Here is a 12,883-nt window from a genome sequence, read left to right on the forward strand (position 1 = left end):
TTGGACAATTAAAGATGTCCCTGGAGCCCATTCCAGGGTGCCATTGTGCTTATCAAGTATGTGAAGTGGCAGGAAGGACAAAATCACTTGGGCAGTAGGATGTGCTGGGCTGGCACCTGGGGGATGCTGACTCAGGCAGGGGCAGGGGCCGCACAGCCCTGGTGTCAGCAGCAGCAGCAGCAGCAGCAGGAGGGAGTGTCCCCTGTGCAGATTGGCCAAATTGGAGCTGAGCAATGCCAGGGCTGCTATAAAAGCCCTGCCTGGGCCAGAGTGCAGCAAGCAGTGCCCTGGCCACCTTCTCCTCCTCAGGAACAAGGGTAAGTGTGCCAGCGCTTCTGCTGGCGGCTCCCTGCTCCAGCCCCGGCCCCTGTGGCTGGGGCGCTGCTGCCCTGGGCTGCTCTCCTGCCATGGCTGCCCTCTCTTGCAGAGCACCCTCGCATCCCACTCCAAGATGTCCTGCTATGACCTGTGCCCACCCAGGAGCAGCGCTGACCTGTGCCCAGTGCCCAGGACCAGCGTGGCTGTGCCCCAGCCCATCGCTGAGAGCTGCAACGAGCTGTGCGCCCGCCAGTGCCCCGACTCGTCTGCCTTCATCCAGCCCCCGCCCGTGGTGGTCACCTTCCCCGGCCCCATCCTCAGCTCCTTCCCCCAGCAGGCCGTGGTGGGCTCCTCCGGAGCACCGGCCTTTGGCGGCTCCCTGGGGCTGGGCGGCCTCTACGGCGCCGGCGCCACCCAGGCCTCGGGGGGCCTCTGCACCTTTGGCAGAGCCTACGCTGCTCCCGCCTGCAGCCCTTGCGCCCTGCCCCGCTACAGCAAGAAGCTCTGGGACACCTGCGGGCCCTGCTAGAGCCACCAGCAACAGCCCCAAAGGCCCTGGTGCCGCCCCAGCCCAGCATGGAGAAGCTGAGCTCTGCACAAGCTGCCCTGGCCTCCTGCAGCCCGTGACACCCGGCCTGCCTGCGGCCTGCCCACCCTCCCTCTCCCTGCCTCTCCTGCCCTTGTTGATGCAATAAAGCTTTTCTGCATTCAATTCCTGTCTCTTTGCTTCCTTTGCGAAAAACAGGACATTCTCGGGCATGAGGATATTGTAAGAGTGGGAGGGTCAGGACATTTCTGGGATAGCCGGCCGGGATCCATGGAATATGGAAGACGAAGGAAAAGTGAAAGAGATGAGGGACATGGACAGAGGACAATAATGTGGACAAGAAAATGATACCAAAATGCAAACTGAGTCAAGAGATAGCTAATGATGGGACAGGGTTGGATTAGGAGAAGGAGGAGAAGGCTCAGAAGGATGAGAAGCACAAGAAGGACAAGGGGAAGGAGAAGTCGGAGGAAGAGAAGGAGAAGAGGAAGGAGGGGAAGGAGGAGAAGAAGAGAAAAGAGAACCCGAAGAAGAAAGACAAGAGGAAGTAGAAGAAGGAGAAGAGGAAAGAGAAGATGGGAAACAAGGATTTGGACAAATATAAAGAAGATAGAGTAAGACATAGCAGGAGAAGGAGAAGAAGTTGATCAAAAAAAAATTTATTGTACAGGGAAGACTAATGGGGAGGTCCCTCTGACTTCTGTCCCAGGTCCTTTAGCAGAGCCATTGCGGCACAGCGGAACTGGAGCTCTGGTAGCCTTTGCATTGGAATGGGTCCAAACTCCATTTCCAAGCCCACTCTTTGCCAACACAACTGCACATGTGTAAGAGCCACTGGTCTCATGGCCAGCAAGTCAGGAGATCTGTCTTTGTTCAGGCAGAATATTCTGAGCTCTTTCTCCTTCTCCTTGTGTTTGTCCTTGTCCTAGAACTGCTCCTTCTCGTCGTTCGACTTCTTCTCCTTCTCATCTTCTCTCTATTTCTTGTACTGTGTCTCATTCTCCTTTGCCTGGTTCTCAAAGTTCTCCTCACATCTCTGGTTCGAAAATTCCCTGCCGTATCCTTCCATTTCCACTTTGATTTCAATTGTATCTCCACTTTAACCTCCAATGACCTATTCCCACTTCTTTTCAACCTTCCCCTTCCTCTTAGATTTCCATACCCTGTGGCCATACCAGCAAAATTGATTCCCTTCCCGTTCTTGAAACACCCCCATTCCAATAGTCTTCATGACTGCAGAAAAGGAGGCAAAGAGACAAGAATTGAATGCAGGAAAACTTTATTGTACCAAGAAGGGCAGGTGAGGCAGGGAGAGGGAGGGTGGGCAGGCCGGAGGCAGGCCAGGTGTCACGGGCTGCAGGAGGCCAGGGCAGCTTGTGCAGAGCTCAGCTTCTCCATGCTGGGCTGAGGCGGCACCAGGGCCTTTGGGGCTGTTGCTGGTGGCTCTAGCAGGGCCCGCAGGTGTCCCAGAGCTTCTTGCTGTAGCGGGGCAGGGCGCAAGGGCTGCAGGCGGGAGCAGCGTAGGCTCTGCCAAAGGTGCAGAGGCCCCCCGAGGCCTGGGTGGCGCCGGCGCCGTAGAGGCCGCCCAGCCCCAGGGAGCCGCCAAAGGCCGGTGCTCCGGAGGAGCCCACCACGGCCTGCTGGGGGAAGGAGCTGAGGATGGGGCCGGGGAAGGTGACCACCACGGGCGGGGGCTGGATGAAGGCAGACGAGTCGGGGCACTGGCGGGCGCACAGCTCGTTGCAGCTCTCAGCGATGGGCTGGGGCACAGCCACGCTGGTCCTGGGCACTGGGCACAGGTCGGCGCTGCTCCTGGGTGGGCACAGGTCGTAGCAGGACATCTTGGAGTGGGATGCGAGGGTGCTCTGCAAGAGAGGGCAGCCATGGCAGGAGAGCAGCCCAGGGCAGCAGCGCCCCAGCCACAGGGGCCGGGGCTGGAGCGGGGAGCCGCCAGCAGAAGCGCTGGCACACTTACCCTTGTTCCTGAGGAGGAGAAGGTGGCCAGGGCACTGCTTGCTGCACTCTGGCCCAGGCAGGGCTTTTATAGCAACCATGGGGATTGCTCAGCTCCATCCTGGCCAATCTGCACAGGGGACACTCCCTCCTGCTGCTGCTGCTGCTGACACCAGGGCTGTGGGGCCCCTGCTCCTCCCTGAGTCAGCATCCCCCAGGTGCCAGCCCAGCACATCCCGCTGCCCAAGTGATTTTGTCCTTCCTGCCACTTCACACACTTGATAAGCACAAAGGCACCCTGGAATGGGCTCCAGGGACATCTTTAATTGTCCAAAGGGGTGGGGCAGGGCTGGAATCAGCCTAGGCCAGATGGACATCGCTGCTCATTACTCTATGAAGATCAGGCCTGACTGGACAAGCCTTTGAACTCAGCCATGTGAAACCTCCAGTGCTCCGAGGGCATTCCTGGACCCCATTCCTGGGTGACATCTATGCTATCAAGTCCCTGACCTGTCAGGAAGGCCAAGATAACTTGGGCAATAGGATGTGCTGGGCTGGCACCTGGGGGATGCTGACTCAGGGAGGGGCAGGGGCCGCACAGCCCTGGTGTCAGCAGCAGAAGCAGCAGCAGCAGCAGCAGCAGCAGCAGGGAGTGTCCCCTGTGCAGATTGGCCAGGCTGGAGCTGAGCAATGCTGGGGCTGCTATAAAAGCCCTGCCTGGGCCAGAGTGCAGCAAGCAGTGCCCTGGCCACCTTCTCCTCCTCAGGAACAAGGGTAAGTGTTCCAGGTGGCGGCTCTCTGGTGGCTCTCTGGCTCCCTGGCCTTTGGCTCGGGCACTGCCCTGGGCTGCTCTCCTGCCATGGCTGCCCTCTCTTGCAGAGCACCCTCGCATCCCACTCCAAGATGTCCTGCTACGACCTGTGCCCACCCAGGAGCAGCGCTGAGCTGTGCCCAGTGCCCAGGACCAGCGTGGCTGTGCCCCAGCCCATCGCTGAGAGCTGCAATGAGCTGTGCGCCCGCCAGTGCCCCGACTCGTCTGCCTTCATCCAGCCCCCGCCCGTGGTGGTCACCTTCCCCGGCCCCATCCTCAGCTCCTTCCCCCAGCAGGCCGTGGTGGGCTCCTCCGGAGCACCGGCCTTTGGCGGCTCCCTGGGGCTGGGCGGCCTCTACGGCGCCGGCGCCACCCAGGCCTCGGGGGGCCTCTGCACCTTTGGCAGAGCCTACGCTGCTCCCGCCTGCAGCCCTTGCGCCCTGCCCCGCTACAGCAAGAAGCTCTGGGACACCTGCGGGCCCTGCTAGAGCCACCAGCAACAGCCCCAAAGGCCCTGGCGCCGCCTCAGCCCAGCCTGGAGAAGCTGAGCTCTGCACAAGCTGCCCTGGCCTCCTGCAGCCCGTGACACCTGGCCTGCCTCCCGCCTCCCCGCCCTCCCTCTCTCTTCCTCTCCTGCCCTTGTTGATGCAATAAAGCTTTTCTGCATGCAATTCCTTTCTTTGTCTCCTTTGCCAAAACAGAGATATACATAGGCATTGGGGAGCTCCTAGAGTGGGAAGGGAAATCGTGTTGGGGGATGGCCAGGGGCAATGCAAAATGGAATGGGAAGGGGAAAGAAGTGATAAACAGGGACAGAGGACAGTTTTGTGGACAAGTAAATGAAACAAAAATACACACTAAATCAAAACATAGAGAATGTTGGGGAGGGGCTGGGTTTGGAGAGAGAGGAGAAAGAGTAGAAGGATGAGAAGGATGAGAAGCACAAGAAGGGCAAGGGGAAGGAGAAGTCGGAGGAAGAGAAGGAGAAGAGGAAGGAGGAAAAGGAGTATAAGAAGAGGAAAGAGAATCTGAAGAAGAAAGACAAGAGGAAGTAGAAGGAGAAGAGGAAAGAGAAGATGGGAAACAAGGATTTGGACAAATATAAAGAAGATAGAGTAAAACAGAGCAAGGGAAGGAGAAGAGTTGATAAAAAGAAATCTATCGTACAGGGAAGACTAATGGGGAAGTCCCTCTGACTTCTGTCCCAGGTCCTGTAGCAGAGCCATTGCGGCACAGCGGAACTGGAGCTCTGGTAGCCTTTGCACTGGAATGGGTCCAAACTCCATTTTCAAGCCCACTCTTTGCCAACACAACTGGACATGTGTAGGAGCCACTGGTCTCATGGCCAGCAAGTCAGGGGATCTGTCTTTGTTCAGGATGAGTGCTTGGACCTCCTTCTCCTTGTGTTTGTCCTTGTCCTTCTCTTTCTGCTCCTTCGACTTCGTCTCCTTCTCCTCCTTCCTCTATTTCTTGTACTGTGTCGTATTCTCCTTCGCCGGGTTCTCTCTCTCCTCACATCTCCGGTTCCCAAAGTTCTCCTTCATATCCTTCCACTTCCATACTGATTTCAATTTCATCTCCACTTCAACCTCCGTGACCCACCGCATCTTCTGTTTAACCTTCCGTATCCTCTTAGATTTTCCATTGCCAGTGGCAACCCTAGCATCACCAATTCCCCTCCCACACTTGGAACAACCCCAGTCCAAGGGATCTTCATTACTCCAGAAAAGGAGGCAAAGAAACAGGAATTGGATGCAGGAAAACTTTATTGTACCAACAAGGGCAGGAGAGGCAGGGAGAGGGAGGGTGGGCAGGCCAGAGGCAGGCCGGGTGTCACGGGCTGCAGGAGGCCAGGGCAGCTTGTGCAGAGCTCAGCTTCTCCACGCTGGGCTGAGGTGGCGCCAGGGCCTTTGGGGCTGTTGCTGGTGGCTCTAGCAGGGCCCGCAGGTGTCCCAGAGCTTCTTGCTGTAGCGGGGCAGGGCGCAAGGGCTGCAGGCGGGAGCAGCGTAGGCTCTGCCAAAGGTGCAGAGGCCCCCCGAGGCCTGGGTGGCGCCGGCGCCGTAGAGGCCGCCCAGCCCCAGGGAGCCGCCAAAGGCCGGTGCTCCGGAGGAGCCCACCACGGCCTGCTGGGGGAAGGAGCTGAGGATGGGGCCGGGGAAGGTGACCACCACGGGCGGGGGCTGGATGAAGGCAGACGAGTCGGGGCACTGGCGGGCGCACAGCTCGTTGCAGCTCTCAGCGATGGGCTGGGGCACAGCCACGCTGGTCCTGGGCACTGGGCACAGCTCAGCGCTGCTCCTGGGTGGGCACAGGTCGTAGCAGGACATCTTGGAGTGGGATGCGAGGGTGCTCTGCAAGAGAGGGCAGCCATGGCAGGAGAGCAGCCCAGGGCAGCAGCGCCCCAGCCACAGGGGCCGGGGCTGGAGCAGGGAGCCGCCAGCAGAAGCGCTGGCACACTTACCCTTGTTCCTGAGGAGGAGAAGGTGGCCAGGGCACTGCTTGCTGCACTCTGGCCCAGGCAGGGCTTTTATAGCAAACATGGGCATTGCTCAGCTCCAGCCTGGCCAATCTGCACAGGGGACACTCCCTCCTGCTGCTGCTGCTGCTGCTGCTGCTGCTGCTGCTGCTGCTGCTGACACCAGGGCTGTGCGGCCCCTGCCCCTCCCTGAGTCAGCATCCCCCAGGTGCCAGACAACACAGCCACTCCCCACACCATCTTGTCCTTCCTGCCACCTCATATCCCTGATATCAGGGGTGGCACTTAGGTTAGAGGGACACCTGTCTGGGGCTGACGCGTGTGGACCAGGACTGGCAGAAGTCGTCAAGATGAAGGGCATCTGTGCATCACATAATACCCCCGCAGAACCAGACCCCATGTGCCTGCAGTCAGTGTGCTGGGGGTTCCATGACACTGGGAACCAAGACTTCTCCTGTCAGGCCTGATGTCCATTGTCCAAAGAGCAGAGATGTCCATCTGAGCCAAGCTGATTCCAGCCCTGCCCAACCATTTCGACTATTAAACCTCTTCCTGGAGTCCATTCCTGGGTGCCATCCCTGCTATCAAGGATCTGACGTGGCAGGAAGGACAAGATCACTTGGGCAGCGGGATGTGCTGGGCTGGCACCTGGGGGATGCTGACTCAGGGAGGGGCAGGGGCCGCACAGCCCTGGTGTCAGCAGCAGCAGCAGCAGCAGCAGGAGGGAGTGTTCCCTGTGCAGATTGGCCAGGCTGGAGCTGAGCAATCCCCATGGTTGCTATAAAAGCCCTGCCTGGGCCAGAGTGCAGCAAGCAGTGCCCTGGCCACCTTCTCCTCCACGAGAACAAGGGTAAGTGTGCCAGGTGGCAGCTCTCTGGTTGCTCTCTGGCTCCCTGGCCTTTGGCTCGGGCACTGCCCTGGGCTGCTCTCCTGCCATGGCTGCCCTCTCTTGCAGAGCACCCTCGCATCCCACTCCAAGATGTCCTGCTACGACCTGTGCCCACCCAGGAGCAGCGCCGACCTGTGCCCAGTGCCCAGGACCAGCGTGGCTGTGCCCCAGCCCATCGCTGAGAGCTGCAACGAGCTGTGCGCCCGCCAGTGCCCCGACTCGTCTGCCTTCATCCAGCCCCCGCCCGTGGTGGTCACCTTCCCCGGCCCCATCCTCAGCTCCTTCCCCCAGCAGGCCGTGGTGGGCTCCTCCGGAGCACCGGCCTTTGGCGGCTCCCTGGGGCTGGGCGGCCTCTACGGCGCCGGCGCCACCCAGGCCTCGGGGGGCCTCTGCACCTTTGGCAGAGCCTACGCTGCTCCCGCCTGCAGCCCTTGCGCCCTGCCCCGCTACAGCAAGAAGCTCTGGGACACCTGCGGGCCCTGCTAGAGCCACCAGCAACAGCCCCAAAGGCCCTGGTGCCGCCTCAGCCCAGCATGGAGAAGCTGAGCTCTGCACAAGCTGCCCTGGCCTCCTGCAGCCCGTGACACCCGGCCTGCCTGCGGCCTGCCCACCCTCCCTCTCCCTGCCTCTCCTGCCCTTCTTGGCTCAATAAAGTTTTCCCGCATCCAATTTCTGTCTCTTTGCCTCCTTTTCTGGAGTCATTAATCCCCCTGGGGATGGGGCCGTTCCAACATTGTGAGGGGAAATAATGCTGCTGGCACGGCCAAAGGGCATGGAAAATGGAAGGGGACGGGGAATGTTAAACAGAAGTGGGGATAGAACATTGCATATTGATATGGGGATGGAAATTAAATTGGAGCTGTCCGAGAAGTGGAAGACAGAGACCGTTGGGAAAGGTCAAGCTTAGGAGGTGGTGAAATGGAAGAAGACAGCGAAGAAGACAGAGATGGAAATGGACATGAGAAAATGGACAAGAATAAGAAGGAAATATATGTATACGAAGATGAGTAGCAGTTAGAATAATGAAATAGAAACTGAAAGAGAAACATAGAAAGAAATACAAAAAGGCAATTGTAAACAGAAAAACACAAGGAGAAAGAGACAGAGAACAAGAAAAAGAAAGTCAAAGACAAAATTGCAATGATAAATACAAAGACAATGGCAAAGACAAAGACTAAGACCAAGACAAAGACAAGAAGAGAAGACAATGAAAAGGACAAAGGTGAAGATGAGGACAAAGGCGAAGACAAAGACAAAGACAAAAACGCAATGGAATTTAAAGTAGAAGCCATAAGGACCAGTAGGCGCTTCATTTGGTATCAGCCCCAAGTTGCTCCCCAGGGCCACAAAACAACAAGGGGCTGGCACCATGGCAATCTTTGCGTCTACATGGCTCCCTGTCACTCAGAAAAATGCTGCTCTTCCACCGGTTGATTGGAGGTCCATAAAGTACCATGGATTTAAACTTCTACAAACAGGAGTTGACGGCCTTCTGAAATGTTCTTGGACCTTTGCTGCTGTGTGTGCTGAGAGCTGCCAGGGCTGAGGGATCTGCCCAAAGACAGATCTGCCGGGCAAATACGGTAGTGAGAGATTGCCTTGGCTGGGCTTGCCGTGCCCATGGGCGGGCCAGGAAAGTTCTGCCCTCTACCCTGAACCCTGACAGTAACAACAGAGAAGCTGCAGTTGGATGCAGGATTGTTTTATTTCAAGTACAGCAAAGAACAGACAAGAGAAAGACACACTAGGCACAGGCTGGATCTCTCCACACGCTTCCTGGGAGCTGCTCTTCCAGGCTGGGCTGCGGCAAGGGGCTGCTGCCAAGAGGAGCAGGAGGCCGGAGGGATCATGCAGGAATTGGGAATGTGGGTACAGTCAGGAGCAAGGAGGGGGAGAGGGGCAGGTGACGTGAACAAGGAGGAGGAGGGAGGCTAAGGCAGTCTAGGGGCTGTTGAGGTGTTGAACCTAGCAGGGCCCGCAAGTGTTCCAGAGCTTCTTGCTGTAGCGGGGCAGGGCGCAAGGGCTGCAGGCGGGAGCAGCGTAGGCTCTGCCAAAGGTGCAGAGGCCCCCCGAGGCCTGGGTGGCGCCGGCGCCGTAGAGGCCGCCCAGCCCCAGGGAGCCGCCAAAGGCCGGTGCTCCGGAGGAGCCCACCACGGCCTGCTGGGGGAAGGAGCTGAGGATGGGGCCGGGGAAGGTGACCACCACGGGCGGGGGCTGGATGAAGGCAGACGAGTCGGGGCACTGGCGGGCGCACAGCTCGTTGCAGCTCTCAGCGATGGGCTGGGGCACAGCCACGCTGGTCCTGGGCACTGGGCACAGGTCAGCGCTGCTCCTGGGTGGGCACAGGTCGTAGCAGGACATCTTGGAGTGGGATGCGAGGGTGCTCTGCAAGAGAGGGCAGCCATGGCAGGAGAGCAGCCCAGGGCAGTGCCCGAGCCAAAGGCCAGGGAGCCAGAGAGCCACCAGAGAGCCGCCACCTGGCACACTTACCCTTGTTCCTGAGGAGGAGAAGGTGGTCAGGGCACTGCTTGCTGCACTCTGGCCCAGGCAGGGCTTTTATAGCAGCCCCGGCATTGCTCAGCTCCAGCCTGGCCAATCTGCACAGGGGACACTCCCTCCTGCTGCTGCTGCTGCTGCTGCTGCTGCTGCTGCTGCTGCTGACACCAGGGCTGTGCGGCCCCTGCCCCTCCCTGAGTCAGCATCCCCCAGGTGCCAGCCCAGCACATCCCGCTGCCCAAGTGATCATGTCCTTCCTGCCATGTCAGATCCTTGATAAATGTAATGACATCCAGGAATGGACGCCAGGAACACCTGTCAGCAGCTGGAGCATCAGGGAGAGGAGTTTCAAACTGTTCATCATGGAGAGGATTTGTGCATCACTGGATGGCCCAGAAGAAGCAGACCCCATCTGCTTACATACAATGCCCAGGGGATTGTTTAAGGATGGGATCACACACATCACCTGATCTTCCCAGTGTGTGCATAAGAGAAGTCCATTAAGCTCATCCTGAGTCCAGCCCAGCCCCACCCCTTTAGACCATTAACTGCGTTCATGGAGCCCATTCCTGGGTGCCATCCCTGCTATCAATTCCCTGGCGTGGCAGGAAGGACATGATCACTTGGGCAGTAGGATGTGCTGGGCTGGCACCTGGGGGATGCTGACTCAGGGAGGGGCAGGGGCCGCACAGCTCTGGTGTCAGCAGCAGCAGCAGCAGCAGCAGGAGGGAGTGTCCCCTGTGCAGATTGGCCAGGATGGAGCTGAGCAATGCCCGGGCTGCTATAAAAGCCCTGCCTGGGCCAGAGTGGAGCAAGCAGTGCCCTGGCCACCTTCTCCTCCTCAGGAACAAGGGTAAGTGTGCCAGCGCTTCTGCTGGCGGCTCCCTGCTCCAGCCCCGGCCCCTGTGGCTGGGGCGCTGCTGCCCTGGGCTGCTCTCCTGCCATGGCTGCCCTCTCTTGCAGAGCACCCTCGCACCCCACTCCAAGATGTCCTGCTACGACCTGTGCCCACCCAGGAGCAGCGCTGAGCTGTGCCCAGTGCCCAGGACCAGCGTGGCTGTGCCCCAGCCCATCGCTGAGAGCTGCAACGAGCTGTGCGCCCGCCAGTGCCCCGACTCGTCTGCCTTCATCCAGCCCCCGCCCGTGGTGGTCACCTTCCCCGGCCCCATCCTCAGCTCCTTCCCCCAGCAGGCCGTGGTGGGCTCCTCCGGAGCACCGGCCTTTGGCGGCTCCCTGGGGCTGGGCGGCCTCTACGGCGCCGGCGCCACCCAGGCCTCGGGGGGCCTCTGCACCTTTGGCAGAGCCTACGCTGCTCCCGCCTGCAGCCCTTGCGCCCTGCCCCGCTACAGCAAGAAGCTCTGGGACACCTGCGGGCCCTGCTAGAGCCACCAGCAACAGCCCCAAAGGCCCTGGCGCCGCCTAGCCCAGCCTGGAGAAGCTGAGCTCTGCACAAGCTGCCCTGGCCTCCTGCAGCCCGTGACACCCGGCCTGCCTGCGGCCTGCCCACCCTCCTTCTCCCTGCCTCTCCTGCCCTTCTTGGTACAATAAAGTTTTCCTGCATCCAATTCCTGTCTCTTTGCCTCCTTTGCCAAAATCAGGAACACCCTGTTTGTGGGTGTTCCAAGACTGGGCGGGGAAATGCTGTTCGGAGATGGCTGGGGCAATGGTAAATGGAAGGGGATGTGGTTGGTAAAAGACAAGTGAGAGGAGGACAGAAAATTGTAATGGGGAGAAGAAAATGAAATCATGGGGGAAACGGAATCAGGAGATGTAGTACAGTGTGAAGCGTTTGCCTTAGAGGGAGGAAGAAAAGGAGAAGGAGAAAGAGAAGGAGAAGGAGAACGAGAACGAGAATGAGAACAAGAACATGAGGGTGAACAAGAAGGAGAACGAGAAGGAGAACATGCGACACAAGGTGACAAAGAAATTCAAAAAATGAATGAGAAAGGGAAAGACAAATTGGAAGAGAAAGAAGGAGCTGATGACAGGGAAATCAAATATGTTGGGCATAGTGATGGGTAAGTTTGTCTCTGATTTCAGTTACTGGTTCTTTAATCAAAGGCAAGGTTGATACAGAGGTACTGGCGTTCTGACAGCCTTTGTCGCTGGATTGTCCCGGTTACAGGGACCATCTTACTCGCTGCCAGCATGGCTGGAGCACAGTAAAGAGCCCTGGTATTGTGACTGTGAGCAGGGGATTTGTCTGTCTTCAGGCATATTACTCAGAGCTCCTTGTCGTTCTTCTGGCCCTAGTCCTTGTCCTTGCTTTTGTCCTTGCCGTTGTCGTTGTTGTTGTCATTGTCCTTGTCCTTCTCCTTCATCTTATCATGTTGTGACACATTCCCAATTCTCTCCTTCATATCCATCGGGTTCCCCTTTGATGCCACTTTTCATTTTCAGTTGACCCCGGAACAAAATTTCCCAACCCACTACCAGAATTCCCCATTCCCCTGAGTCTTCATGACTCCAGAAAAAAAGGAAAAGAGACAGAAATTGGATGCGGGAAAACTTTATTGTACCAAGAAGGGCAGGAGAGGCAGGGAGAGGGAGGGTGGGCAGGCCGCAGGCAGGCCGGGTGTCACGGGCTGCAGGAGGCCAGGGCAGCTTGTGCAGAGCTCAGCTTCTCCATGCTGGGCTGAGGCGGCACCAGGGCCTTTGGGGCTGTTGCTGGCGGCTCTAGCAGGGCCCGCAGGTGTCCCAGAGCTTCTTGCTGTAGCGGGGCAGGGCGCAAGGGCTGCAGGCGGGAGCAGCGTAGGCTCTGCCAAAGGTGCAGAGGCCCCCCGAGGCCTGGGTGGCGCCGGCGCCGTAGAGGCCGCCCAGCCCCAGGGAGCCGCCAAAGGCCGGTGCTCCGGAGGAGCCCACCACGGCCTGCTGGGGGAAGGAGCTGAGGATGGGGCCGGGGAAGGTGACCACCACGGGCGGGGGCTGGATGAAGGCAGACGAGTCGGGGCACTGGCGGGTGCACAGCTCGTTGCAGCTCTCAGCGATGGGCTGGGGCACAGCCACGCTGGTCCTGGGCACTGGGCACAGGTCAGCGCTGCTCCTGGGTGGGCACAGGTCGTAGCAGGACATCTTGGAGTGGGATGCGAGGGTGCTCTGCAAGAGAGGGCAGCCATGGCAGGAGAGCAGCCCAGGGCAGCAGCGCCCCAGCCACAGGGGCCGGGGCTGGAGCAGGGAGCCGCCAGCAGAAGCGCTGGCACACTTACCCTTGTTCCCGAGGAGGAGAAGGTGGCCAGGGCACTGCTTGCTGCACTCTGGCCCAGGCAGGGCTTTTATAGCAACCATGGGCATTGCTCAGCTCCAGCCTGGCCAATCTGCACAGGGGACACTCCCTCCTGCTGCTGCTGCTGCTGCTGCTGACACCAGGGCTGTGCGGCCCCTGCCCCTCCCTGA

General features: G+C 59.1%; 8 pseudogenes; 4 read left to right on the forward strand and 4 right to left on the reverse strand.

The window, feature by feature from the left end:
• The first annotated feature begins 407 nt into the window (after nucleotides 1-407).
• LOC141725652 (feather keratin-like) lies at nucleotides 408-847 on the forward strand (annotated as a pseudogene).
• A 1,463-nt stretch (nucleotides 848-2,310) lies between these two features.
• LOC141725653 (feather keratin-like) lies at nucleotides 2,311-2,750 on the reverse strand (annotated as a pseudogene).
• Nucleotides 2,751-3,677: 927 nt separating this feature from the next.
• Nucleotides 3,678-4,117, forward strand: LOC141725654 (feather keratin-like; annotated as a pseudogene).
• Nucleotides 4,118-5,560: 1,443 nt separating this feature from the next.
• LOC141725655 (feather keratin-like) lies at nucleotides 5,561-6,000 on the reverse strand (annotated as a pseudogene).
• Nucleotides 6,001-7,040: 1,040 nt separating this feature from the next.
• Nucleotides 7,041-7,480, forward strand: LOC141725656 (feather keratin-like; annotated as a pseudogene).
• Nucleotides 7,481-8,959: 1,479 nt separating this feature from the next.
• Nucleotides 8,960-9,399, reverse strand: LOC141725657 (feather keratin-like; annotated as a pseudogene).
• A 1,034-nt stretch (nucleotides 9,400-10,433) lies between these two features.
• On the forward strand, nucleotides 10,434-10,873 carry LOC141725658 (feather keratin-like; annotated as a pseudogene).
• Nucleotides 10,874-12,166: 1,293 nt separating this feature from the next.
• LOC141725659 (feather keratin-like) lies at nucleotides 12,167-12,606 on the reverse strand (annotated as a pseudogene).
• Between the last annotated feature and the right edge of the window lie 277 nt (nucleotides 12,607-12,883).

Source organism: Zonotrichia albicollis, chromosome 30, assembly GCF_047830755.1.
Source record: "Zonotrichia albicollis isolate bZonAlb1 chromosome 30, bZonAlb1.hap1, whole genome shotgun sequence".
Lineage (NCBI taxonomy): Eukaryota > Metazoa > Chordata > Aves > Passeriformes > Passerellidae > Zonotrichia > Zonotrichia albicollis.